Here is a 10377-nt window from a genome sequence, read left to right as displayed (position 1 = left end):
TTGGGGTAGTGCAGACGCAAATCGATGGTATTGGCTTCCGGGAGCTATCCCAGAGTGCTCCATTGTGACCTCTCTGGACAGCACTTTGAACTCCAATGCACTAGTCAGGTACACAGGAAAAGCCCCAGGAACTTTTGAATTTCATTTCCTGTTTGGTCAGCGTGGCAAACTCAGCAGCACAGGTGACCATGCAGTCCCCCCAGAATCGTAGAGCGTAGAATGTTTCTACACTCCCCCTATCATCTCTGTCCCTGAGGTTATTGCAGATTAGAAGGCGAAAAAAACGCACTCATGATGACATGTTTTCCGAGCTCATGGAGTCCTCCCACACTGATAGGGCACAGCTTAATGCATGGAGGCATTCAGTGGCAGAGGCCTGGAAAGAATTAAGTGAGCGCAAAGAGCGGAGCAAGGGGTAGGCTGGGGTAGGTGCGACCGTGCAGTGCTGCCGGCTGGGAGAGCAGCTTGAGGCAGAAGCCTCCAGCTCGCATGATATTCCAGGCAGGACTGAATCTCCATGAGACGGAACTTAAAGAAGAGAATGACCTAGAGTCTCTGGCTCCCATTTGGTGCTCTAAGAGGAGGATGGCCATGTTTGTCCAGGAGCCCCGATCGACCTCATTGAGGAGGACTCCTTGGAGTCCTTCCAGAGCAGCAGCACCACGTCTGCCAGCAGCACCCAGGAGGACCAGAACAGATCCCACGAGCTCGTCGCTGGGGAGGAGGAGAGCAGAGTTGCAGGGGAAGTGGTGGAATACCAGGATGGGTAAGATTTTGGAATTGGGGATCTCGTGTGGGGGAAGATCAAGGGCTTCTCCTGGTAGTCTGCAATCATCATCTCCTACAGAGTCACATCCAAATGTCAGGCAATCTCCGGAATGTGCTGGGTGCAATGGTTTGGGGATGGGAAGTTCTCCAAGGTTTCAGCAGACAAGCTGGTGGGGTCTGATGGCTTTTAGGCAGCATTTCAACCACTCCATGTTTAATAAGCTGGTCTCCTATCGACGAGCTGTATACCATGCCCTGGAGGTTTCTAGGAGCCGGGCAGGGAAGATGTTCCCAGAGCCCCTGGCCAAGCGGCTAAAGACTAACTTCTGCAACAACAGCAAGGAGCAGGAGGAGGAGGACCAGAGCAGAGAGCAAATGGTTTCCAAAGTCACAAACAACAACAGGAGCCTTGAAGACAGTTGTTGGGAGAAAAAACTCAGCCACATTCTACTCGCTGTTTGAGGGGGGCCTTTGCCAGACTTGCAGGGATCGATTCCTGGAGCTCTTCTACATGTACAACGAGGATGGGTACCAGTCCTACTGCACCGTCTGCTGCGAAGGCAAGGAGCTGCTGCTGTGTAGCAATGCCAGTTGCTGCAGGTGCTTCTGTGTCGAATGCTTGGAGGTCCTGGTAGGGCAAGGTACCTCGGCCAAGGCAAAAGAGCAAGAGCCCTGGAGCTGTTACATGTGTCAACCACAGAAGTGCTATAGGGTGTTACAGCGCTGACTGCACTGGAATATACGGCTGCAAGACTTCTTCATCAGTGACAAAGGACAGGAATATGATGCACCTAAAATCTAAAAAGCCCCGCACATTTCCCAGAGTCACTACCCTTGATAACAGAACGTCAATTATTGCATTGGCTACTTCGATCACAGCAGCCCCCACAGTAGACTTGCCCACAACAACAGCGGTGACAGTGATCTGAGCAGGCTCCATGCTTGCCGTGGTTTGGCATCTGCATGGGTAACCCAGGAAAAAAGGCACGAAACGATTGTCTGCTGTTGATTTCACGGAGGGAGGGGCGACTGATGACATGTACCCAAAACCACCCGCGACAATGTTTTTGCCCCATCAGACATTGGGAGCTTAATCTAGAATTCCAATGGGCAGCGGAGACTGCGGGAACTGTGGGATAGCTAACAGTGCACTGCTCCGTACGTCTATGCTAGCCAAGGTAGTGAGGACGCACTTTGCCGACTTAATGCGCTTAGTGGGGACATATGCAATTGACTGTATGAAATCGATTTCTAAAAATCGACTTCTATAAAATCGACCTAATTTCGTAGTGTAGACATTCCCTAAGTAACAGATACTAGTAGATGTACAGCATGTAAAACTACTGTGTCAGTTAAGCATCTGAGCATTTTGAATTCTTTTGTTTTTCTTTCTATCCTGTCTGGATAGTCCTCAGCATCTTTAATCCCTAGGTCGGTATTCTTTCCCATTTTCCTGTTTTTCTAATATTCTAATAACATTCATTTCTCCTGAGGCTTTATTACTGAACTAATTTTATTTTATTTAACATGAGACATTTTTACATTTTGTTTGTCACATGTCAAACTGTTTATACAATAACTCCAGCCCTTTTCTAACTCTTCTTGATGTTCACCAATCCCATAGTTTTGTGTCATTAGCAACTTTGTCTAGGCCAGTGTTTCCCAAACTTGGGACGCTGCTTGTATAGGGAAAGCCCCTGGCGGGCCGGGCCGGTTTGTGTATCTGCCGCGACCGCAGGTCTGGCCGATTGCGGCTCCCACTGGCCACGGTTTGTTGCTCCAGGTCAATGGGAGCTGCTGGAAGTGGCGCGGGCTGAGGGATATACTGGCCGCTGCTTCCAGCAGCTCCCATTGGCCTGGAGCGGCAAACCGCGGCCAGTGGGAGCCGCAATCGGCCAGACCTGCAGCCGCGGCAGGTACACAAACCGGCCCGCCAGGGGCTTTCCCTACACAAGCATCATCCCAAGTTTGGGAAACAATGGTCTAGGCTATTTATGCACTGTAAAAACAGCGGAGAATCTCCTTAATAACTCCCTCAGCTAAAGTAGGTTCCCCCCCCCCCCAGAAGTTTTTCCCTTCTGCCTTTCAATTAGCTTTTTATACATTTCAATGTTGTACCCTGGATCTGTGTAGTTTAGGGCTTCAGCAACAGCCTGTCATGTGGAATTCTATGAAAAGCAAATTTAAAATACATACAAATTACATCTCAGGCACATAATGGCAGACAAAACACTATCGACCTTTGCTACCCTCATCTTGAAAAGCTCTAGGTTGGCTATTGAGGAAAGTCAGACAAGGAGTTAGTAAAGGAACTATTTCGTACTCTTCAGTCTCACTTCTGTGGTTAACTGCATCTCTGCCCTTCTCAATGATCTGCTCAAGAGCTCCCCTTTGGATCTAGAGCCTCACATCTCTCTCACTACAGGCCAGGGATGTAGGGCTTGCGGTCACATGGAATTTACTGTGACTATCCCAGCACCAATGTCAGAGACAATGGCAGTGTTTACCAGTGACTAGCTAGCTTTCACAGAGCACAATACATTTATTTTAGGACAAAATAAAGGACAGAGAAAACATAGAATATGTTTGACTTTGACTCCCTTAGGGATCTGATGGGCAGGATCCCCTGGGAGGCTAATATGAGGGGGAAAGGAGTCCAGGAAAGCTGGCTGAAGTTTAAAGAAGCCTTATTGAGGGTGCAGGAACAAACCATCCCAATGTGCAGAAAGAATAGCAAATATGGCAGGTGACCAGCTTGGCTTAACTGTGAAATCTCCGGTGAGCTTACACACAAAAAGGAAGCTTACAAGAAGTGGAAACTTGGACAAATAACTAGGGAGAAGTATAAAAATATTGCTCGAGCATGCAGGGGTGTAATCCGGAAAGCCAAAACACAACTGGAGTTGCAGCTAGCAAGGGATGTGAAGGGTAACAAGAAGGCTTTCTACAGGTATGTTAGCAACAAGAAAAAGGTCAGGGAAAGTGTGGGCAGGGCCGGCTCTAGGCACCAGCAAAACAAGCTGGTGCTTGGGGCGGCACATTTTTAGGGGCGGCATGGCCGGCGCCAGAATGCTGCCCCTAAAAATGTGCCCCGGCCACCCTAGCTCACCTCCGCTGCCGCTCGCGCGCCGCTACTCGCCCTCCCTCCCAGGCTTGAGAGCCTGGGAGGGAGGGGGAGAAGCGGCGCCCGCGCCGTGGCCACTCGGAGTCTCCCCCTCCCTCCCAGGCTCTCAAACCTGGGAGGGAGGGGGCGATCCCGAGCGGCCGCGGCGCGCGAAACAGTTGTTTCGTGCGCCGCTGCTCCCCCTCCCTCCCAGGCTTGAGAGCCTGGGGGGAGGAGGCAGGGCTGGGGATTTGGGGAAGGGGCGGAGTTGAGGCAGGGCCGGGGGTGGGGGTAATTAAAAAACGGGGGTGGGGGGCGGCCAAAATTGTTTTTGCTTTGGGCGGCAAAAATCCTAGAGCCGGCCCTGAGTGTGGGACCCTTAATGAATGGGGGAGGCAACCTAGTGACAGAGGATGTGGAAAAAGCTGAAGTACTCAATGCTTTTTTTGCCTCGGTCTTCACAGACAAGGTCAGCTCCCACACTGCTGTCCTGGGCAACACAGTATGGGGAGGAGGTGAGCAGCCTCAGTCGGGGAAAAACAGGTTAAGGACTATTTAGAAAAGCTGGACATGCACAAGTCCATGGGTCCAGATCTAATGCATCCGAGGGTGCTGAGAGAATTGGCTGATGTGATTGCAGAGCCATTGGCCATTATCTTTGAAAACTCATGGGGATCGGAGGAGGTCCCAGATGATTGGAAAAAGGCAAGTATAGTGCCCATCTTTAAAAAAGGGAAGAAGGAGAACCCGGGGAACTACAGACCAGTCAGGCTCACCTCAGTCCCTAGAAAAATCATGGATCGGGTTCTCAAGGAAACCATTCTGAAGCACGTGGAGGAGAGGAAGGTGATCAGGAACAGTCAACATGGATTCACCAATGGCAAGTCATGCCTGACCAACCTGATTGCCTTCTATGACGAAATAACTGGCTCTGTGGATATGGGGAAAGCAGTGGACGTGATATATCCAGTGATGAGCTGCCAAAATCTTAACAACCGGTTCCCTCCTCCTCACCCCATGAGGGGGTCGTTGTCCGCCCCGCCCCCCGGGACTCCTGCCCCATCCAACCCCCCCGCGTTCCTTGACGCCCCCCACGGGACACCTGCCCCATCCACCCCCGTTCCCTATCCCCTGACTGCCCCCCGCCGCCCCATCCAGCCCCTCCTCTCATTCCTGATGCCCCCCCGGGATCCCTGCCCCATCCAACCACCCCTTCTCTCTGTCCCCTGACTGCCCCTGGAAACCCTGCCCCTGACTGCCTCCCACCGCCCCATCCAACCCCTGCTCCTTCCTGACTGCCCCCCAGGACCCTTGCCCCCATTCAATCCCCTTGTTCCCTGCCATCTGACCACCCCGACCCCTATCCACACTCCCACCACCACCCCGAACTCCTCTGCCCTCTAGCCAACACCCCCTCCCTGCTCCCTGCTCTCTTACCGCGCTGCCTGGAGGTGCCTGGCGGCGCTACAGCTGCGCCGCTCGGCCGGGGCCGGGGCCAGGGCTGGGCGGAGCCGCTCGGCCGGGGCCGGGTGGAGCCGCTCGGCCGGGGCCGGGGCCGGAGCCGCTGGGCTGGAGCCGCGGGGTTGCTGGGCCGGAGCCGCTCGGCCGGGGCCGGAGTAGATCAGCCAGGGCTGGGGCAGGGCCGCCGCACCTCCCCGGAACCCTCCTCACGCCCCCACCCCAGCTCACCTGCGTGAAGCCGCCGCTTGCTTCTCAGCCCTCCTAGGCTTCCTGCGCGAACAGCTGATTAGCGGGAAGCAGGGGAGGGGGAGGAGAAGAGGGGTGGAGCATTTGGGGAGGAGGTGGAGGTGAGCTGGGGCCGGGGGCGGGGCGGAGAGCTGCCCGGTTGTTAAATTTAAAAGCCCTTTTAGAACCAGTTGTCCCACGCGGGACAACTGGTTCTAAAAGGGCTTCTAAATTTAACAACTGGTTCCCACGAACCAGCTGCAGCTCACCACTGGATATATCTTGACTTTAGCAAAGTTTTTGATACAGTCTCCCACAGTATTCTTGCCTGCAAGTTAAAAAAGTATGGATTGGATGAATGGACTATAAGGTGGATAGAAAGCTGGCTAGATTGTCAGGCTCAATGGGTAGTGATCAACTGATTAACAGCTCGAAATCTAGTTGGCAGCCGGTATCAAGTGGAGTGCTCCAGGGGTTGGTCCTGGGGCCGGTTTTGTTCAACATCTTTATTAATGATCTTGATGATGGGATGGATTGGATTCTCAGCAAGTTCACAGATGACACTAAGATGGGGGAATAGGTAGATATGCTGGAGGGTAGGGGTAGGGTCCAGAGTGACCTAGACAAATTGGAGGATTGGCCAAAAGAAATCTGATGAGGTTCAACAAGAACAAGTGCAGAGTCCTGCACTTAGGATGGAAGAATCCCATGCACTGCTACAGGCTGTGGAAGGATTGGCTAAGCTGGATATGAGTCAGCAGTGTGCCCTCATTGCCAAGAAGGCTAACGGCATATTGGGCTGCATTAGTAGGAGCATTGCCAGCAGATCGAGGGAAGTGATTATTCCCCTCTATTCGGCACTGGTGAGACCACATCTGGAGTATTGCATCCAGTTTTGGTCCCCTACTACAGAAAGGATGTGGACAAATTGGAGAGAGTCCAGCAGAGGGCAACAAAAATGACCAGGGGGCTGGGGTACATGACTTACGAGGAGAGGCTGAGGGAACTGGGCTTGTTTAGTCTGCATAAGAGAAGAGTGAGGGGGGATTTGATAGCAGCCTTTATATAAGAAGTCAGTTCTGCTTCTAATGGGCCTCTTGAACTAGTCTGCACCAGTATATGCAATTCCCACTACTGGGTGATACTTCTCTGGAGTTGTTTATCTGTAATTACTCCCCCACAACTCACTGATTTTTAGTTCCTGGAGGAAGTTTGGTAGCCCTTCCCCATGGGGGTAGAACACAATCCCCAGTTCACAGGGATATCGATAAATATAGATACAAAAGTTTATGAATAATCCCTTGGCCTGTAGCATCTGGCATATCTCAATGTATTAGTTGAAGATTCCACATTTCCAAGGTCTCACATATGTCTTTGCCCCCCGTCACAGCCCCGGGGCCAGAGGAGCTCCCCATTCCCCCTGCAGCTCCCCCACGGCGGCTGTCTTTTGCTATAACAACCCCCTGGCTTTACCAAACCAATAGCTTGGATACCCAGGAGTTTGTTATAGCAAGGGTTTACTGTACGTTTAGGGACTGATTCTTCAGCCATTGGAATCTATGACAAAACTGCCATTGACTTTTTGTAGGAGCAGAATTTGGCCTGTACGATACTGAAGGGTTCATTGAATACTTTAATTGTTCTGCCATTCTTTATAATTTCATTTACGGTTCTCTACCTCCATCATGGTGCAGTGTTACACAGAGTAAGTGATATAATATAACAAGACAACTAGACTTAAGCAGTGGTCAGAGCTTCCTTCATAACAAATTCTAGGCACTTAGAATTATTCTTAAACCTGACATTTTGATGAACTACACTCAAAAGAAATTATTTCTCTCTTGCTGGCCAAAAATAACTCAGTTGTTTGAGCCATACCAGACAGTTCTTTCTGCTTGATCTACTAATGTATGTGTTGATTGAGGGTACAGTCATTTGTTCTGCAAAGATTTTGTTTCTATAGACCCATGTGCCATACAAGTTAAATTATTATTAAAATATTAAATATTAATTAGATAGAAATATAGGAATGGCTATAACAGAACCAACCAATAGTTCATGGATAGTCAACATTTTTTCTACAACATTGTCCAGTGCCATACTAAGAAGGCATAAGGAGCAACACTGTCAAAGGGGTCTCAACTAGAGTTGTTAAAAATAGTAATATGTGCAAAAAATGTTTGTTTTGTTTAATTTTCCTTTGAATTTCATTTTTTTAAAATTTCCTCACCAGTTATAACACTATTTAATAAAATCAATCAATCTGTAAATAAAAAGTTCACAACAAATTTCAAGAAACTTGTTTCCCCATTCTTTTTTTTATTATTATTATTTTGTTTTCAAAATTAGGCCACTTACTTATATACTTAAATATGAACTTAATTCAGGAACTCATTTCTGAAAAACTTATACCTATTCTTATCCCTGACTTGAACAATACAGGCTCACATATTTAGGTGCCCAGTCACATTATGAACAGGTTTCCTAAACTCCTGCCAATAAAATCTTCATCTCACCATTATATTTTTCAACATTAAAGGAGTTCTGCACATGGAGGAAATGCAAAATTTAGCCCCTGATCTCTTTGCCATGATTAATAAAATCTAATATTTTATTTGCTTTTTTATCTATGGCTGAACATTGAACAGATTTCTCTATTCATCTGTCCTTGAAGATGGCTAGATACTTTTCTGGGAGATTCCAGCTAATTCACAACCCATTAGTATGTATGATCAATTTACATTGCTGACTTCATTGTGCATTACCTTGCACTCATCTATGCTGAAACTCATCTGTCGTCATGTTTCCCAATTATCTGCTTTTTGCTTAGTCTTCTATTGTTCCTCATAGTTATCCCCAGTATGGACTAACCTAAATACTTTTGTTTCCTCAAATTTTCCCCAAACATTTTCTTCTCAATAATACACTCTTTTTGTCAGATACCAAAAGTCTAAAAATTTACTAGATACCAAATACAAATTTGGGTGATAAAATATTTTGTAAAGTATGCATTTTATGATTTATTTACATAGCTTCAGTGCTGTCTGAAAAATTTCAGATGGAACATTTTTCTATCAGAAAATACTACCTTGTCAAAATTGAAAATTTCCATGGGAACTTGTTAATTTTAACAAAATTGTGTTTTGAAATTTGTTTTAATTTTAAAATTATAGATCATAATATAATATAAAAATAAAATCAAAATGGGAACATCATGCTTTGATTTTGTTGAACCAAAATGATTTTTTGAAAATTTAGTTTCAGAGGAAATTTTGATTTTTTTCTTTTGTATTGTGATTCAGAACAAAATGAAAACAAACCTCTGAATGTTGGAATTTCCCATGGAATGGAAATGCTTAGTTTTGACCACCTCTGTGTTGTCATTGTGATCTACCCTGTTGAATGTGTTTTCTTACTACGTGGCTCCAGTAGGACTCGTAAGCTTTTTCTCCATAATGCACGTATGGCCCTAGCGGGGTCATAATTGAGCCATGGATGTTCACTGAATGAGACAGGCATTCTGAAGGGACTTAAAGGGAAAGAAGACAGAGTATGAGAAGGAGGAAGAGAAAGAGGGAATAGGAAATGGGGAGGATGAGAAAAATCAGGAGAGAATAGGGTCAAAGGGACATATACATGATTTAAAAACTTAAAGCAAGGACACCTTAGAGACGTCACCAGGGTGTAAAATGATGGAATGTTGGGAATAAAATTAAGAGACAGACTCTGGAACTCTCCAAAGTTGGGGTATTTCAAATTAGACTAGATAAAGCAGGCCTCTGTATGTACAGCATGCTATTTCTACCATATCTGCATTGTATATACACTGACTAATACCTGTATTGGAGCATCTGTTATGGAGTTTGACTATGATTTTAATATAATATCAAACCCAGCTGCAAACTTGTACTGCCAGGCTTTCACATGTTTAACTAGTGAGGTGACTTTACCTTTTACCCTACAACAAGCTTGAGATCTATACCATATTTTTTTTTTTAAATCACTGTATCTTGTGTCATTGCTCTCTTGCTTGTCTCCAGGAGACATGTTCATATCCCTTTACCTTTATTTGTTTGGCTCATCCCAGTTTAATTCACTGCACAGTATTTTGAAAATGTCAGAATTCCTTTATGTTAGACTCCTTCCTGCTTCAACACACACAATAAATTAATTGTTGTTGTTTTTTTCCTATCATTTTGGAACATCCAGCAGTTCAGGAAGTTGAGTAAGGCTGGGAGAAACCCGCTGGTTTTACTTACAATGAGCTTTGGTGAACATTTCAGTTAGGCTTGGTTCAAACAATTTTGTTACCCAGAAATTTTACTGAATTTCTTATAAACTCATAAATTCAAAATGAAAATGCTGATGAAAGCACCCAAATCCAGCAAATATCATTGTTTTGTTATGAAACCCATAAATGTCTCCCACTTTTCCCTCTCCCCTCCCAGGCCCCAATAGTATACTTTAGGCTAAAGTATGTATATGGACACATTGAACCCCTTAGCACAAGTGAACATTTGACCCACCAGACTCTGGTACAGGAGGTCAGTGGCAGAGAATAGATTACCTAACTGTTCCCCTCAATGGCCTGCTTAGAAATTTCTACTTGGGCAACTGGAGGCTGTGAACAGAAACAAATGTATGGGCTTGCCCTGGCCGGAGTAGGATGTCACATGTAGGTAGGAGATAGCCAGAGGGCGTGTATTGTGGGTAAACAAAATGCTGTGGGACTTGATCACTGATGTTGAAGGAGCTGGATAGGGCTTCACATAGGCATCTTACACAGAAGCCTACAAAACCTAAGGGCTAGTTTCACAACA

At 46.8% G+C, this 10377-nt stretch overlaps 1 pseudogene; it reads left to right on the top strand.

The window, feature by feature from the left end:
• The first annotated feature begins 435 nt into the window (after window positions 1-435).
• LOC135875208 (DNA (cytosine-5)-methyltransferase 3B-like) lies at window positions 436-1570 on the top strand (annotated as a pseudogene).
• Window positions 1571-10377: the final 8807 nt, after the last annotated feature.

The sequence above is a fragment of the Emys orbicularis genome, chromosome 2 (assembly GCF_028017835.1).
Source record: "Emys orbicularis isolate rEmyOrb1 chromosome 2, rEmyOrb1.hap1, whole genome shotgun sequence".
NCBI classification, from domain to species: domain Eukaryota; kingdom Metazoa; phylum Chordata; order Testudines; family Emydidae; genus Emys; species Emys orbicularis.
Note: the sequence above shows the minus strand (reverse complement) of the source record. Positions and strands in the feature narration are given on the sequence as shown.